We start from the raw sequence: 17,880 nt of genomic DNA, 5'->3' as shown, positions 1-17,880 counted from the left end.
CCATTTGAAATTACTAGGCACTGATGTAGATGCAGACTGAGGCAGGTGTGAGACACAAATTGTTCCTCCCGGATCTGATGTCTCTTCATTTGATTTAATGTTCCATGAAAGTAATCCATTCGTCCATTTGATTAGAATATTGTTTATATTGTTTCTGGCTTATGTTGTGTCCAAGTGTCACTTAAAATTCTAAGATGGAAACTCATCCTTCCGCTGCTACTCACTATTATTATTTGTAGATTTTACACATTTTCATATTGTTGAAGACAGCAGCACTTTGCCAATTTGATTAGCCATTAAAAAATACAGCTTGTAGTAGATTCATGATCCCATATGGAAACATGCCTGAGGCTGGTTGAAAATTAATGTAGCTGCTCTTCAGTGGTGTTTAGATCTTTCTGTGTATTGAATGCGGTGTGTTTATCCACACGAAACAAAAATATATTGCAGTTTATAGGAAAATATCATATAGTCAATTAAATAATGTATTCCCATGTATGAAATTTAGTATTTATATGTATTAAAATCATTAATGTCTATGTGTGGAATGTACAGAATATTTAAAGAACTCAAGGATTAAATGATCCCTACAACGAGGCTGAATATAATTTTTGAGCTTGTATCTCATATTCATCTATGAATGCCAAAAACAAATGTTTTTGATCAATAAAGAAGGAAATTGAATTTAGTGTACTAATACTTTAGTGAAGTGTGTATATTTTTAAAGAGGCAATTTTTTCATCATTAATTTATTCACAATTTTAAACTGTTCTCGTGTTTCTTGATAACATGTCTCCGTCATTCGAAAAAGAAAATATACATGGATTGCTTAATGTCAGTCATGTTGAAATGTCAGGTTTTGTAGGCCGTTGGAGGGTGGTATGTTTTATGCAAATTACTGCTGTTCAGCTCACCTGAAAGACTAGTGTAGCAATCATTTTCATTACTCTGATGACTGGGGGCTTTTTTTTTTTTTTTTAATTGTGTCCGTTTTTCATCACCAAGCTGTCAAATGACATTTGTCAGTTTCTCTATTGCACAGGTGTCAAACTCGAGGCCCAGGGGCCAGATCTGGCCCGTCACATTGTTTTGTGTGTCCTGCAAAAACAAATTACAGTAATTTCTGCACTGTAGAGCAAGGGTCCCCAACGACCGGGCCGCGTACCAGTACCAGTCCGTGGCGCATTTGGTACCGGGCTGCGCAGAAATAATAAATAATTTATTAACAACTGCATTCTTGCCGATTGACTTTGGTCTGTGCCGCTTAACACACCAATATCCCTGTCTACTCTAGATATACAACTACAGGATAGGAGGTCGTCATAGAAATGCATTGATTGGACTGTTAGCAGTACATCTTGTTTTGTATATGTGCACTTGGCCTCGATAATAACGTATGACGTAGGTCGTCGCCTATCACATTTGATCCCGGAAATAATTAGCCCTCACACTAGAATGACTGAAAAACAGACGTCTTTCGACAGATTTTTTACGGGGAAAAGGGAACCTGACGAGCCAGAAGATGAGCCTACAACCTCAAAGAAAACAAAATCTATGCTACTTCCCAATGAGTAAAGACCCACGAACTGCGAAGGAGTGGATTTTTGACCCGTATGTGAATAAACCGAGTGATTCAAGCATTTCTGTGCAACAGGAGTATCAGCTTGTAGAGATCACAAATGATGGCGACCTTAAACGTACATTTGAGACAACAACTCTACCGGGGTTCTGGATGAAAGTAATTTCGGAATATCCTGACATTGCTAGGAGAGCACTGAAAACTGTGCTGCAAGTTCTCCAATATTGTATCTTTGTGAAGCGGGCTTCTCTCACTCTCCCATTTTGAGACCATCTCGCCTCAACGAAACAAGCTCAGGCCTCCCACTGATTCAGCGGGTGAGTTGTATTTTCACTGCACTTAACACGATGGGGCTAAAAACAATTGTTATTTTATATTTGCTGTATTTTTCTGCCGCACATTGCCGGTGTTCTGACGAATTTGCCATGCGTGTAACGTTAAAAATGACTGTGAATGCAGCGATTCCAAGGTACACACTACAAACTTTCTTTAAATAAAGGAATATTAACTTATGTTTGCCATGTTAGCTGCACACAACAACTGCACGCTGCACTTAACAACTTCGCAGTGTCGTTAAGCATTCATTTAGGCCATTTTCGTGTTGCACATGTATGTTTATGTTGTAAATAGTTTTTTAGCACTGTTGAATAACATTGAGAGTCCAACTGAATATAAAAGAGGGGTTTTTTCACCGCCACAAAAGCTTTGGGAGCAAAACTTTATGAGGGTGCAAATTTGACAAAACACCAGTCAGTGAAAAAAAGACCCAAATCACACTGGTCCGTGGTGCAAAAAAGGTTGGGGACCCCTGCTGTAGAGCACACCTGATTATGAGCCCCACAGCCAAGATTTCGTAAAATTTAAAACAATTATCTTTACTATATATGCATTACATCTGACTATAGGCCACATGTGTCCATATCTTAATATCGGCTATTTACATTTATTGATGTTCCGCACAAACATTTCACTTAACATATTATAGTTAATTGTACTTTGATGCCCCACTGGATGCTTTAATAATGATAATCCTCACATAACAAATACCAAGCATTTTAGTTTGGAGACATCTAGTGGTCAATAAGCATAATTGCTGTGCTAAGCTGTGAACAGCCCTTGTACAAAGGCAGAAGGCTTCTACATTCACATGCATAACCAAAAACCAATAATGAAAATCCAACATCAGTATTATCTGATATCATTTTAAACTGCCCTTATCGGTCGATATTATCGGCTACTCAAGATCATATTTTGTGCAATATAGAGTATCACAATATAAATTTGAGTCTTAACCTTGTAGCGTACTCAATTGCTAAAAAAGATTTAAAGAAAAATATCCAGAACTGGACTAATTTAAATCAGTTTTTATAATGCTTCATTCTTGCCTGCTGTTAGCTGTAAGCGAAATCATAACTCTCATTTCTGTACTCTTCATTCCGAACGTAGCGTAATGAAATGTACAACCAGCCTGACCATTAAAATGCCATGGCATAGTTACAAGGGCAGATGAATTAGCAATCTGCTCAGTCGGCCAGATGTTGCCACCCGCTCTAATGCCTCGAGGGAAGCCGCTTGAAAGTTCCTTGCCAACAACCAAGGATAAAGGTCTCAGGAGTGCTGTTTTTTAATTACCGTGCTGCTGTCCTTTTGAATATCATAGCAATAGATTATCTCTTAAAGCCCTGTAAAGTAAAGAGACTTTGAGATTATTGAATCAGGTGTTGCAGCAGTGATCTGCATTGATATTTGTTGTTATATTTGGATAGCGGATATGACAAGTCTACATCCATGTGTACAAATGCAAGGTTTTTGCGGCATAAAAATGACAACAAAGATGATGATGAAGGTGATGACAATTTCAAAATAACACTGGCAGGAGGTGAATACGTTTTATACCCACTGTATGCTAACCTATAGACAGAAAGCTGACTAAGGATACAGTTTGTATAAACATCAAATCATCGGAAAAAACATACTTCTCACACATTAGCGCTTGCTCTGGATTGTTCCTAACATCCTCTGTGTTCCTAAAGCTTTCAAACTGTTGTATTGAAAAACAAAACAAAAAAACAAAAGTGGTGCCTTTCCATAAAACAAATGGCCTTTGACTTGCCAGGAAAGCACTTTCTTTTGACCTGAACTTTCCAAGGTTTGCTGAGCACAGTTATTCTCATAACACCCATCTTCATGTCCTAAATATTACACTCATCAACAAACGGAAACCTTGCAGACTTTAACCTACTTCCGGTATTCACTATTATAGCCATACTTGATTTATTGATAGGAAGGAAGGTGTTTGACACGCAAATGCCAGATGAGAGTATTTCTGTCAATGTTTTTTTTTTTTTTGATATGTTAATGAGCAATTCCGTTTGACTCTTAACAAACCAGAACAGTCTAGATTGACCCTGCTTTAGAGTGATGGCCACATGAAGGCAAGAAAAAGAGGTCAGGATGTGATGTACCCCTTGTGTCTAGTCCCTACTATGGGGTACAAGCGGGATTGGGGTTATGGACAGTTACAGAAACTACCTTACTACTGAAAGTGTGCATGTACATTTTACATGAACAGCGTACATTTCTTTGATTGCAGAGGCATATTACTGTCTTACAATGCACAATTTTAACACAATTTGCAATCTATGCAACTTGTTATTAAAAACTTCAAATAGTGGTCTGACTCGACGGGATTAAAAGCAATACTCTGGATGAATCATATTGCAAATAAATGTGGATTTAAGCGCAGTGTGTCATTATAAGTGATTTATAACATTTTCGGTTTGTTGCATCTTTTTTGACTCATGAAACAGCTTGCCACATTGGTTGCCATGGTTATAATGTGAGAAGAAACATTTTTGATTGGTGCTACTCTCACTGAAGGACTTGATGAGATATGAATGTTCAGCTGTCTGTACCCAGCATCTATCAGTTTTGTCTTGTTGACTTAGCAAAGCGTGCCACCTCGCATCAACCGTGTCCCAGGGGCCCCTTCCCCTCTGGAGAGTTATGTAATATTTTCAAATGAGCATGATGGAGTGCTTGCTTCTGTTCATACAACCGAATAATACGAAAGTTGCATTTTATATCCTGATTATCAAATAGCATTCAGAATATGAGAGCCAGTCATTGGTCCTTGACCTTTCAAAGGACTGTATTGGTTGATTTGATAGGCAGATTCATTCTTGTAAAGCAACTTCTTACCAAGTTGACTTTGTTTTTACTCCATACCTAGTATTAATAATATTTACTCTAAACAGACCATTGATATAAATTCCCAATAATAGTACATTGACCTTGAAACCAACAATATATTAGCTGTACTAAAAACAATGTAAATGGATCCATGATCCATACTCCAAGTCCATAATAGAGAGCTTTATATGCTGCTTTATATGATGCTTTTTAACTAGATTCTCACACACTCTATTCAAGTAATGATTACTTTCTCATTTTGCTTTGACTTGAATCATTTACCATCACTCTGGGTGAATTAAGTTACCTGCCCTAAGAACCTTAGTAAAAGTATGTATTTCTGCCCAACATGCCTGCAAGTTACAATTATAGGAGGGAAGCCTCTGATTTGCGTCTCTCCTTCTTGCTCACGCTCTCACCTTCCCCACATCTGTTTCACCATGTTATATCCTCTGACCATTCTGTGTATGTCTCTTGTCTAGTTTTCTGACGTCGGTCAATCAATTTTAGGCGAATTATCGCTGCCAATACTCCCAGTCAAAATGGATTGGCAGTCTAGCAGTGTCAATGTCAACTAAAGTGTTTAAAGTAGGGTTGGGAATCTCTGGCATGAAGCCGATTCGATATGTATCTAGATACACAGGTTACAATTCGATTAAAAAACCAATGCATTTTTAAGGGTGAGCGATTCGATACGATTCGATACAGTTTAAGAACGATACGATTCGATAGAGTGAAAATGATATGGTAGTAAACATTTGTTGTGTGTGTTCGTACAGTATTTTAAACATAAAAAAGACCACATTTCAAATAGCAAAATTAAACAAAATTTCATACCAATGTATGTTTTATTTTTTTATGAAAAAAGAAATAAGGCTTACTAAATGACCGTCATTTGTTGGATGGGACTGATAATAAAATAAAACTCCAGTGACAGACATCAATAAGGTGCAGTAATTCAATTACTGTATTTCCTGGTGTTGTGAACACAAGGTAAGTCATTTCAATGCAAACTTTCAATGTAAACATCTTACAAACAAAAAATATTAATTATATGCACCAGCTCTAGAAATAAAATAATCAAACCTGCTAGTGTTATCATAAATAAATAATAAATTATGCTTTACCCCTGGTATAATTGGGGGAATAAAAACAAGGCATTTTAGACAGACAGGCCAATGATCATTACTTTAACCTTATACACAGCAAAGTCATTCACTTATGCCTGTGCTTCCACATGTTTTATTCCTCATCAGTGTCCATATCTTTTTTGAAGGGCAGATTTTTCTTGAGGAAGATCAACTGATCCACATGTTCATGTTTAAGTAGACTGCGTTTCGTGGAAACAATATGCCGCCCTTACCTAGCGTCGGTGCTCAAACTGTTTTAGCATGTTGCTTCGTTGCCACTACTAGTTTCGTTTTGGGCTATGAAGAAAACGCTACTGAGCGTGCAGTGGTTTTGTTAGCTCTTGCGTTGTTATGACACGCCTGTGACGATTGGGTAATGACGGCGACTACTAGCAGTTCTGCCGAAATGCATGATGGGAAGTTGAGGCAACCATGACTGTGAGTGGTGCTTGTCCATATTATATCATGCGTGTGGTCACACTCTATGTGTGCTGTGTGGTGTATGACACACGCGCAGCATGTGAAGTAAAAACTAAATCGTTATCACATTGGGCAATGCATTGTACGAGGCACTAGTAGCCGATTCTTGTGCTCGTGATAGCTGAATCTTACCGCTGCTGTCGGTTCTTTGAATATTTGATGGCTAATTACTGTCGAATGGTAACGTTACTATCGATACTGTCGTATCTATCACTTGTAAAACCCGATATCCGGTCGTATCGGTTTATCGTTCTCAAGCTTAGTTTAAAGGCAGTATGCAGTTTTAGCCCAGACCTTTGTTTCCTGTACTTTAGTGCATATTGCAAGTATGCATATTGTCAATAGGTGGCATCATTAAAAGGATCCACGGATAGAGACTTGTAGTTCTTAAAAGATAAACATTATTATGAGTTAAAATAATTTGATATTGAAACCCCTCTGGATGTTTTCGTTTTTATACAGTTTGTAAAATTAGTTTAACGAGTTGGTCGCCATTGTTGTTGACGTCGCAAGGCGGTGACGTTACGCTGCCGGGCTTCCAGAGTATGACTCTAGTGACATAAACATGTCATCTGTTCAACCCTTTCAATTTGACCCCGAGAGGAACATTAATGAGCATGACAGCACATTCGATATTTCACAAGAAAAGTAGAAAGAGCAAAATGAACAGGAAAGATCGGATGAGAAGAAACGAGAGTAGGAAAAAAAAATGTGTTCTGCCAAAATGTGCTACACCAGCGAAAAGTCCTACAAGAGGCGAATTTGACACCAAAAGTACTAACGTGCGCTTTCAGCTTGTTTTGTTTTGATTCATATAGACAGAACATACTAAAGATGCCTTAATAAAATACTTAAACGTAGTAATATCAAATAAGGGTGGTTTAAATATGCTACATGACTAATGTGGTCAACAGATCAACAATCTGCTTTAAATATACCACAAGAAAACACAACGCCTAAAAGTATGAGAGGGAAACACATGCAAAAAGTATTTTTAGGTAATGAAAAGGTAATAAAAGACTCAATTAAAAACACAAATAGTCAGTACTCGATACTTTTAACCGATGAGCACATAAGTGTTGCACGCCTTGCCGCGTAGAAGGAATTGCAGTAACCCGAAATGATCATGATCACATATCAATCCTTTGTACAGGACTTTTTAGTTTTATTTGTAGAATAAACCAAAAACATTGAATACAGCTTTCAGGCAAACTCAGCCTTTTTACTTTTATTCGGTACTACATCTACTGGCTGCTCTTATCACAGTCAGTGATTCACTGTCACTCTGTTGCTCTAATCCAAGAATGGAACAAACACACTGCCTACTGCCCTCTAGATCCCCTTGAACATCCCGTCCACTGAATCACCTGTGGCAGCAGTGGATGGATCAGTCGCATTGAAGGTCTTTTGGATAGTAGTGATAATAGCAATGACGCTGAGCTCTCCGCTTCTGTCTACGACAGTGGCAGCTTTTAGTTTATTCTCCAGCTGTCTTCAGAATATATTCTGAGCATGCCTCTTTTAATTTCCTATGTAGTCTGTTGAAACAGGTTCCAGGTAGGCCTGCTAGAGGGCAAAACAAATATTTTTAAAAAGTTTTTCTTTTCCCCATTTTTTGTCACTCAGTTGACAAATAGCAGTTTTACAGTCACGCAGGGGTACACAGTTACAGTACTAGAATGTCCATAGATCATTTGGGAATTAATCAATAAATTAATAAATGATTGTTTGATATCATTAATCTGATCACTCTTAACCCTTTATCAGTTTTTTGTTTGATATAAATAAGTTCCAGTAAGTGCATTTAATTAGCACTAAAAGCTTAAAAAGGCAGAAAATGGTGACAAAAACATTTTTAATGGAATTACGAACCCTAACTGTCCCCCAATTCTGTAATGACAATTATACAGGTACAGTGCCTTGCAAAAGTATTCGCCCCCCTTGAACCTTGCAACCTTTCGCCACATTTCAGGCTTCAAACATAAAGATATAAAATTTTATTTTTTTGTCAAGAATCAACAACAAGTGGGACACAATCGTGAAGTGGAACAAAATTTATTGGATAATTTAAACTTTTTTAACAAATAAAAAACGGAAAAGTGGGGCGTGCAATATTATTCGGCCCCCTTGCGTTAATACTTTGTAGCGCCACCTTTTGCTCCAATTACAGCTGCAAGTCGCTTGGGGTATGTTTCTATCAGTTTTGCACATCGAGAGACTGACATTCTTGCCCATTCTTCCTTGCAAAACAGCTCGAGCTCAGTGAGGTTGGATGGAGAGTGTTTGTGAACAGCAGTCTTCAGCTCTTTCCACAGATTCTCGATTGGATTCAGGTCTGGACTTTGACTTGGCCATTCTAACACCTGGATATGTTTATTTTTTAACCATTCCATTGTAGATTTGGCTTTATGTTCTGGATCATTGTCCTGTTGGAAGATAAATCTCCGTCCCAGTCTCAGGTCTTGTGCAGATACCAACAGGTTTTCTTCCAGAATGTTCCTGTATTTGGCTGCATCCATCTTCCCGTCAATTTTGACCATCTTCCCTGTCCCTGCTGAAGAAAAGCAGGCCCAAACCATGATGCTGCCACCACCATGTTTGACAGTGGGGATGGTGTGTTCAGGGTGATGAGCTGTGTTGCTTTTACGCCAAACATATCGTTTTGCATTGTGGCCAAAAAGTTCAGTTTTGGTTTCATCTGACCAGAGCACCTTGTTCCACATGTTTGGTGTGTCTCCCAGGTGGCTTGTGGCAAACTTTAAACGAGACTTTTTATGGATATCTTTGAGAAATGGCTTTCTTCTTGCCACTCTTCCATAAAGGGCAGATTTGTGCAGTGTATGACTGATTGTTGTCCTATGGACAGACTCTCCCACTTCAGCTGTAGATCTCTGCAGTTCATCCAGAGTGATCATGGGCCTCTTGGCTGCATCTCTGATCAGTTTTCGCCTTGTTGGAGAAGAAAGTTTGGAAGGACGGCCGGGTCTTGGTAGATTTGCAGTGGTCTGATGCTCCTTCCATTTCAATATGATGGCTTACACAGTGCTCCTTGAGATGTTTAAAGCTTGGGAAATCTTTTTGTATCCAAATCCGGCTTTAAACTTCTCCACAACAGTATCTCGGACCTGCCTGGTGTGTTCCTTGGTTTTCATAATGCTCTCTGCACTTTAAACAGAACCCTGAGACCATCACAGAGCAGGTGCATTTATATGGAGACTTGATTACACACAGGTGGATTCTATTTATCATCATCGGTCATTTAGGACAACATTGGATCATTCAGAGATCCTCACTGAACTTCTGGAGTGAGTTTGCTGCACTGAAAGTAAAGGGGCCGAATAATATTGCACGCCCCACTTTTCAGTTTTTTATTTGTTAAAAAAAGTTTAAATTATCCAATAAATGTTGTTCCACTTCTCGATTGTGTCCCACTTGTTGTTGATTCTTGACAAAAAAATTAAATTTCATATCTTTATGTTTGAAGCCTGAAATGTGGCGAAAGGTTGCAAGATTCAAGGGGGCCGAATACTTTTGCAAGGCACTATAGGTAAATTTTTTTAGGTTGCTCTTTTGAAAATAAAGGCTGATTTATGCTTCTGCGCTGCGGTGATGGTAGGCCTATGCCGTTAACGCACACCCCGATTTGGACCCTATGTCGTAGCCTGACTTGGCACCTCCCAAAAAATCCTGACTACGCATCACGTCAACGCGTCGTGACTTCAACAGTAAAGGACTGTGATTGGTCCACTTAGAACGTTGTTTCCTGTTCAGCACAACCCCACCGCCATTTTCAAACATTCTATAGCTAAACGTAAAAATGGACCAAGCCGAAGCGAAGGTTATCGAGGAGGTCCGTAAGTACGACCACCTGCCTCTTCGAGGCATCATAGTTCCATCTCTGTATCCATTGCTGTCGATGACCGGAAGAAAACTAAGGAAGTTCGACAAGAGTCCCCTAAAACTGTATACACAAAGCCACACCTCTCTAGTGGGTTGGCGGTCAATTACAGAACAACAAACCTTGATGCAGAACTTCGAATGCTCAATGACGACGTAGTTCTGCAGACACCGCAATGCAAAGGCATAAATTAGCCTCGAAAAGTGTGACTACTGGTAGTATAGGTAAAAAAATTAAATAATGCAACTGGTGGAAACTATTGCACACCTAATTGGAATCTGTTTTGTCAAGCACAGACTGTGCAGTAAAGAGAATTTCAGTAATGCCAGGTGAGATACAATGTGGTCTATATTGACCAGTCGTTTCAATTATTCCAATGAGAACGAGATTTTTTAAAAAAATCCAAAGCCTTGTCATGTTGTTGTTTTCTTAGAACTAGCCTTTGTCATTTGATTTGTTTTGTGTTCATAGAATTGTGCACATTGTGCAGGTGGAACTGGGGTACTGTGACAGAGAATTGATGGTGCTGATGAGGTTGCAGTTCCTGCTGAACACTTCAGCCCCCCTGCAGAGATTAAAGAGCTGCTGGGATCAGCATTTGCATGTTTCACATTGACACATTCATCTAAATGAGCAGCACAGAACTCGTGTGTGCATAGTACTTAGCTGGAATAAGTGTATGCTTCTTACCTTTTTAAAGACCAAAATATTAGAAACAGATCTCAGAATGATGCAGTGCATTTCTGCGCTACTGCAAACTACGACTGTACTTTTAGCCATGTGATTAAATGTATCCTTCAAATTACCAATAAGAAACAAGAATTTTGGCCTTCCTTAGACATATTCTTTTTTAACAGTTCAGGTATTGAAATCATAGGCTCAGCTATAAATGTATTTGAATAGATTATGAACAGCAGTATTGAAAATTTAAGGCGGAATATAATGTTAATGGTAAAGAAGCCAAAGGACAAACAGTCAGAGGTGGGTAGTAACGCGTTACATGTACATTTACTTTTTTTTTACTTACATTTTGAGAAAAATGTACTTTTACTTGAGTAGATTTGTGAAGAAAAAAGGCTTACTCCCCTACTTTGGGCTACACAAGCGGAATAACATTTTCCCTCTTTATTCTATGTTTTAGATTTATTTTTTTTTTGCCAGCGATGCCAAGAGTTGCTCAACCAATTTCACCAATGAGACGTTGCAACAATAATCACATGACTCCATTACACCAATCTGACGCAAGCTTGCCGTTCTATGATCACGCCAGCCTGTTCAATCACGTGGAGTCTTTAAAGCACCGTAAAAAAAATGAAGTATTTCACATAGAGCGCTGCCCTCAACATGACTCGAAAGCGTCGATTTAAACCTCTCTCTCAGTTTTTATTTGGCACCAACTGAGCACGGAAAACTGGAGATATGATCCTTTTAATTTCACAATATTAACTTTGAAGGAACTACAGTATTAACGATTCAAACTATTTTCTCCACTAGAGGGCACTCATGCTCTTTGGACGAATGATGCTTCATTTCTGTCTTTTTTTTTCTCTCGCCAAAATTCAATGTTTTTTTTTTTTTTTTTTTTTAATGTGTATTTCTATAATGGGTTATTTACAGTATCACTATAACAACAACAGTTCATCCAGATAAGTTTGTGCTGAGAAAAAAAACACTTTGTTAAAAAAAAAAAAAAAAGCAGTTACTCACAATGTGGTTACATTTTCTCTCTTAATACTACATATTAGATTTTAGTTTTGTTTTTTTTTGTTTTTTTTGCCAGAGACGCCAACAGTGGCTCTACCAGTTTGACCAATGAGATGTCGCTGCATAATCACATGACTCTGTTACACCAATCAGACTCAAGCTTGGCCTTCTATGATCACGCTGGCCTGTTAGATCACATGACGTCTTTAAAGCAATGTAAAAAAATTAAGTATTTGACGTAGAGCGCTGCGGATTTGAACCTCTCTCCCAGTATTTTTTGGCAACGGTTGACCACGGAAACCTGGAGATATGATCCTTTTAGTTTCATAATAGGAAATATGTTTTCTCCACTATAGGGCACTCATGCTCTTTGGACGAATAAAGCTTTATTTCTGTAGGTAACGTATTTTTCGGACTAAAAGTCGCAGTTTTTTTTTCATAGTTCAGCAGAGGGTGTGTCTGAAGCGACTTATTTGTGATTACTTACGGTCGGGTCGGGCAGACTTCTCTCTCGCTAACTTTTTTAAAAGATTAATATATATTCATATATTTATATTAAAACGATGTATGGATGTTAAATAAAATAAATAATTTGGATAAAACAGAGAAGGCGCTGTGCATTCCTGCGCACGTGAATGCAGTGGCTCTCTTTTCAATCTTCCCCTCCCAGCACCCTGCGGCACCCACCGCGAGCATCCTGGCATTTCCTTTTCGATATGGAGCAGCTATAGGAGTGAAAAACAAACTAAAGACAGGGGAATTGAAAATAAAAAAACTGTGGTTGGAGTGGGATATGGAAATTATTCAAATTGATTGTTGAAGGTGCTATACGGAAACCTGTGTCGGCTTGGCTGAAAGTAAACGAATGTGGCGCTTTGGTCTCATACAAAAAAAAAATTTAACAAACTTTTCCAGCGATATTTCGTTGTGTAAATGCATTTATAATGATCATAAAAATGTGTAGACTATTTAAACATTGAGAAAACTTTTTTTTTCTGCCAACTCGAGGAGATTAAAATAAATGTCAAATCCACTATCCGCCTGTTACAACAGACACGCAAATATAAAAGATATAAATGTTTATTGAATATCCATCTTACAGTCTTGTTTAACTGGGAGAATTTGTTACAAAAGACAGGCTTTAATTTGTTATCATTATGGATATATGCACCTCATCGTCACAAATGTGATCACACAAAACGCTACCACGCATCGCATTCCCATATTTCCTCTTTCTCCATTAGTCCTCACAAATAAAACTTAAAATTTCAGGTTTTTTTCCGGCTCGTGCCTACAAATAAAACATAAAATGTCTGGGTTTCTTTTGGCTCGGGCAAGCAAATCAAGTTAATTGATCGGGCTCGGGCCACGTCAGGCTTTAATGCCCGCTGGCCGGTCGGGTCGGGCTGGATTTTTTAGGCCCGATCTAACTTCTAGCGTCATGTAATGTTAGCATACCGTACACCTATTACGCCTGTTGTTCTCTATTGTATTTCAAATTGCCTTTCAAGTAGACATGTCTGTTCTTGGTGCTGGATTCTCAAATAAATTTTCAAATACATTTCCCCCCCAAAAATGCGACTTAATACTCCGGTACGACTTATATATGTTTTTTTCCTTTTCATTGCGCATTTTTTGGCTGGTGCGACTTATACTCAGGTGCGACGTCTAGTCCGAAAAATACGGTATGAATATTTTTTGGATGACTAATTTTACTTTTACTTGAGTAGTATTATTTTGAAGTAACTCTACTCTTACTTGAGTAAAATTCATGGCAACATTACCCACCTCCGCAAACAGTATACAGGGTGTCCCAAAAAATGTATAACCTTTTGGAGCTGGTAGCTGTATTGTTTATGGAGTTTTTGGAGGTTAAACTCATTGAAGTGATTGAATGATTGAAGCGAGACTAAACTTAGAAGAAAGGAAATTCATCCTAAAATGCTACTGGAAGTATGAAAATGCAGTTCAAGTGTGAACATGTCATGTTATCAACTGCAAAAGGGTTTATACAATTTTTTGGGACACCCTGTATATTGTGGAGTTTTTGAGTAATGAGGCTCTTAATTAGCAGCGACATGCATGGTTTATTAAATCAAAGTGTTTACGACTTTCAATGTCAAACAGATTCTTGTTAATCCTCATTGATATCAGCATGGTGATTGCAGAAATTTCTTTTCATTAGTTATGTTGCTCTTAAAGCAAAGCATTTTCTATGACTGTCATTCAAATATGATTGTTTTTATTTGCCAATTGTAGTCCGCTAAATGTGACTCAGCAAGAAAATGTTTTTAATGCTTTACATTAGCTTTTACACCCTTATTTTAGCTAAAAGCACACCACCAGATAAAAATACTGATTTAATGATCTCATTTTAATTTACCCAGAAATTCACTTACGCAGTGTGAAATCTGGGACTATAAGGAAGCTGTAATTTATTCTATTGTATAAAACAGGTGGACGCACAAGTTTATTCTACCATCTGAAGGAGTATTGAATTGGTTTGCCTGCCGCTATACGTCGCTGGAATGAATAATCAAATATATTTTAAAATAAATTATTGTTGCAAACTAAGTGAATTTGGATCTTTTCACATAGCACCCTAGGTTAAAATTTGTCAGCTGAAACTGAATTGCTAAACTTGAATAGTTGGATTAAAAAACAGAATTAGAATGATGTTATTTAAAACTGTACTGTTTAATTTCAATAATTGCATTGCAAAACTGAATCTGAATGGAGTACTTGTACTGGTGAAATTGAATCAGTAATCAAATTGAACCCAACATATTTTTCATACTCAAGTCTCCCTATTAAAATTTAGATAGCCAAATTAAATTTTTCAGTGATACACTTTAGGAAAAAGCCGCCAATCACAGAATTTAGTTTCTGAGCGTGATAGACTAGCTCTTCAATCACGCGCAATTTGGGAATATTGAACAATAAAATGTTTTAATGTCAAATAATAAGGACGAGATGATAACGAAGCATGGCGGAGGTGTTGGTCTCTGTGTGGCATCACAAGTGAAGCGCTTGACTCTTGATGAACATTACAAAGTAAATCACCACTTGACTTTTTTTGGATGTTGTTAGCTGCAAGTTGTAAAAAGGGATGTCACAAAAGTTTTGGGCTTGTCAAAGATTTTAACCTAGTAGCTAATTTGGTATTTTTGTTTTGAAACTGATGTTGCCATTAGTATTTGTTGCAACAATTTAGTTTCACATGCATCAATGCTCCGGACTGTAACATGGTTGCGAGGTCTTTCAAATAAGATATACAGGTTGGTTTGCATTGTGAAAGGATAGAATCGTAATATTAAAAACTTGTTTTTTACCACTCACAACTGACATGCCTTTCTTTAAATTTCCATTTCAGCATAATTTTCTCTGACATTTAAACTCTCACAGTTGGAGGTTAGAAAGTAGTTAATATGCAGGAACACTTTTAGGTTAGTGTACTCTCTTTACAGAGCTGTCTTAAAATGGCTTATTCAAAGAGCCTTGCATTTTTATTATATGATGTACAAGATTCAAATGTGGACATCTGTAAATTATTTAAATCTTTTAACACAGTAACATATGCAGTAATTTACAAGTATAGGTAGTCCCCAGGCTATGACATACTCAAATTACGTGATTTCGACCTTACGACGCCATTTAAATTTTTTTTTTTTTTTCATCGCAGAAACAGTACCTTATTGTACCTCACAATATCTTTTTTTTTTTTACATTACTTTATTAATATGACGTGTTCTGTCCTCGCCAAACGTGAAGTTATTCAGCTTGACAGACAGCAAACAAGGCAATTGTGGTTTTTGAAGCTTTTTACTTCCTTCACTTTCAGCAATTTGTAAAGCTGTAACACACATATATACATTTATGTTCAAAACGACATGCATTTTAACAATAAAACACTTGACCCCAAAACAAGTGGTGTTCAAATGTTCATCTAGTCTGATAAATATGTACATTTAGGAGATTCAATTGGCCTAATTTGCCTAACAAAAGTCCGCTAGCTTAAATGCTATGAATGCTAACGTGTTTGCAATTTTCATAGCAGATCACTCACACATAACGCCACAAACTGTAGCTCACACATAAGGCCACAAACTGTAGCTCTAACCTTAATTACAAATACATGCACAAACATATATTAGCTGAAATAACTTACAGCCTTATGTGGGCCAAACCAGAGTGCAGCTGTCCTTTATCCATGTCAGACGAGTCTGCAAGTCGACAGTCCAGCCAGACCCAACACTGTAACCAGAGAGCAGTGTATCCTTCATCATTAAACAAAATACAATACTTTTGGGCTTTTTGGAAAGTTATTTTGAGGTTTAGTGTTACTTAAAAGGTTAATTCCGTTTGCTGCAGAAATTCGGGTTACATCGCCAGCGTAGGAATGGAACTTGTTCATAACCCGGGGACTACCTGTACTGTGCTGCTGTATTAACTTATCAAGTGATGTTTTAACAAAGTAAATCTAAATTGCTCTCCGTATTGCAGGTAACATCTCAGTTGCAAATTATTTGCATATATTTTTTGCTTTGTTTTATAAATTGACAAATGTACTTGAGTTATGCTTTGTAGACTAATGAATATTCTTTTTATTTAATCTGCACCCTCTGATGATGCTTTTTTAAAAAAAAAATTCTAACCAGTTTATTATTCTCTACGTTTTTATACAGTAATGTTAGCATGTGTTGCACCTTCAAAATATTTAGATTTATACTTATTAAAGTAATTATATCTTCTGTGAGATTAAAATTAACATAGTCATGTGTAGCACTGCTTTCATCCCTAAAAAAAGCTGTTTTTGGTTTATTTTTTCCGGCCTTATTAACACAATGTACAGTACTTTGTAGCTGTTCTTCTCATCTTTAACACATAATGCACATAAGGACCTCCACTATGCTGCAAATCTCATTAAAGCATTACACGCAAGCTTGCCTGCAGCATGCATTGGAACTAATTGGCATGTAACTCAAATGTGAAGACATTAAATTGTATGAAAGCTCTGGCATTTAAAGACGTGTACTGTGTATAACTTCCTCTGCATTTTTCTTGTTCCTTGCTATTCCAACAACACAGTACCAAACGTTTTTGGATAAATTTTGTCCCACTATATTCATGGTGAAACGAAATTAACAACCCAAAACAGGAACCATGGTATGACACTATGACACTTCCACTATGGCATCTTCCATCCATTCATTTTCTAAACTGCTTTTAGTATATATTAAGCTGAAATGTTCCTCACTGTTCATGACTGCAGTAAGCTTGTTTTCTGTAGCCTCGAACACATGGGAGGCGTTTAACATTAATGCTGCCGTATATTGACGAGCCCAGACGTACAGTAAATCCAGAGTGATAAATAAATATCTCCTGTAACAAGAAGAGCAAAGTCCTGCAACAGATGGTATGGCTCCAACAGAGGCCCAAGCTCAACATCATCCACTCAGTTTGTGATTTTATGATTAGACAGATGTGGGCAGCCGAAATCTATAGAACATTTGTGGTGAGAACGTGCAGTTTCAAGAGAAAAGAGAGTACGACACAAGGATAACGCTTCTCTATGTGATCATTTTAGCCCTTTTTTGACTCATGAAGTAGGAATAAAGATGACTTTTCTCTCTCATACCTCTAGCTCAGTACTTCTTGGCCTTCAGTTTTCTTTGATTTATACATCAAGGCTAGTCAGGCTCAGGGTTGGTTTTAGGTTTGAAGAAAAGAGTGTGAGGTAAAACACTAGTGTGTTCAAATAAATGTGTTGGAGAGTGGAGCATACACTGTAGCAATGCTTTTGTGTCCTAAGTGTGTACGTTTAGAAACAGCATATGCATAAAAGGAATTGGAGCTAAATGCATGTTGTTGTTTTTTGTCGCACTGATTAGAAATAA

At 37.5% G+C, this 17,880-nt stretch overlaps 1 protein-coding gene across 1 annotated transcript in view; it reads left to right on the top strand.

Moving 5' to 3' along the window:
* Positions 1-17,880, top strand: part of rabgap1l (RAB GTPase activating protein 1-like) — a 164,483-nt gene that overhangs the window by 75,134 nt on the left and 71,469 nt on the right. The gene's annotated exons all lie outside the window — the stretch shown is intronic.

The sequence above is a fragment of the Corythoichthys intestinalis genome, chromosome 7, assembly GCF_030265065.1.
Source record: "Corythoichthys intestinalis isolate RoL2023-P3 chromosome 7, ASM3026506v1, whole genome shotgun sequence".
In the NCBI taxonomy this organism is placed as follows: Eukaryota; Metazoa; Chordata; class Actinopteri; order Syngnathiformes; family Syngnathidae; genus Corythoichthys; species Corythoichthys intestinalis.
Note: the sequence above shows the minus strand (reverse complement) of the source record. Positions and strands in the feature narration are given on the sequence as shown.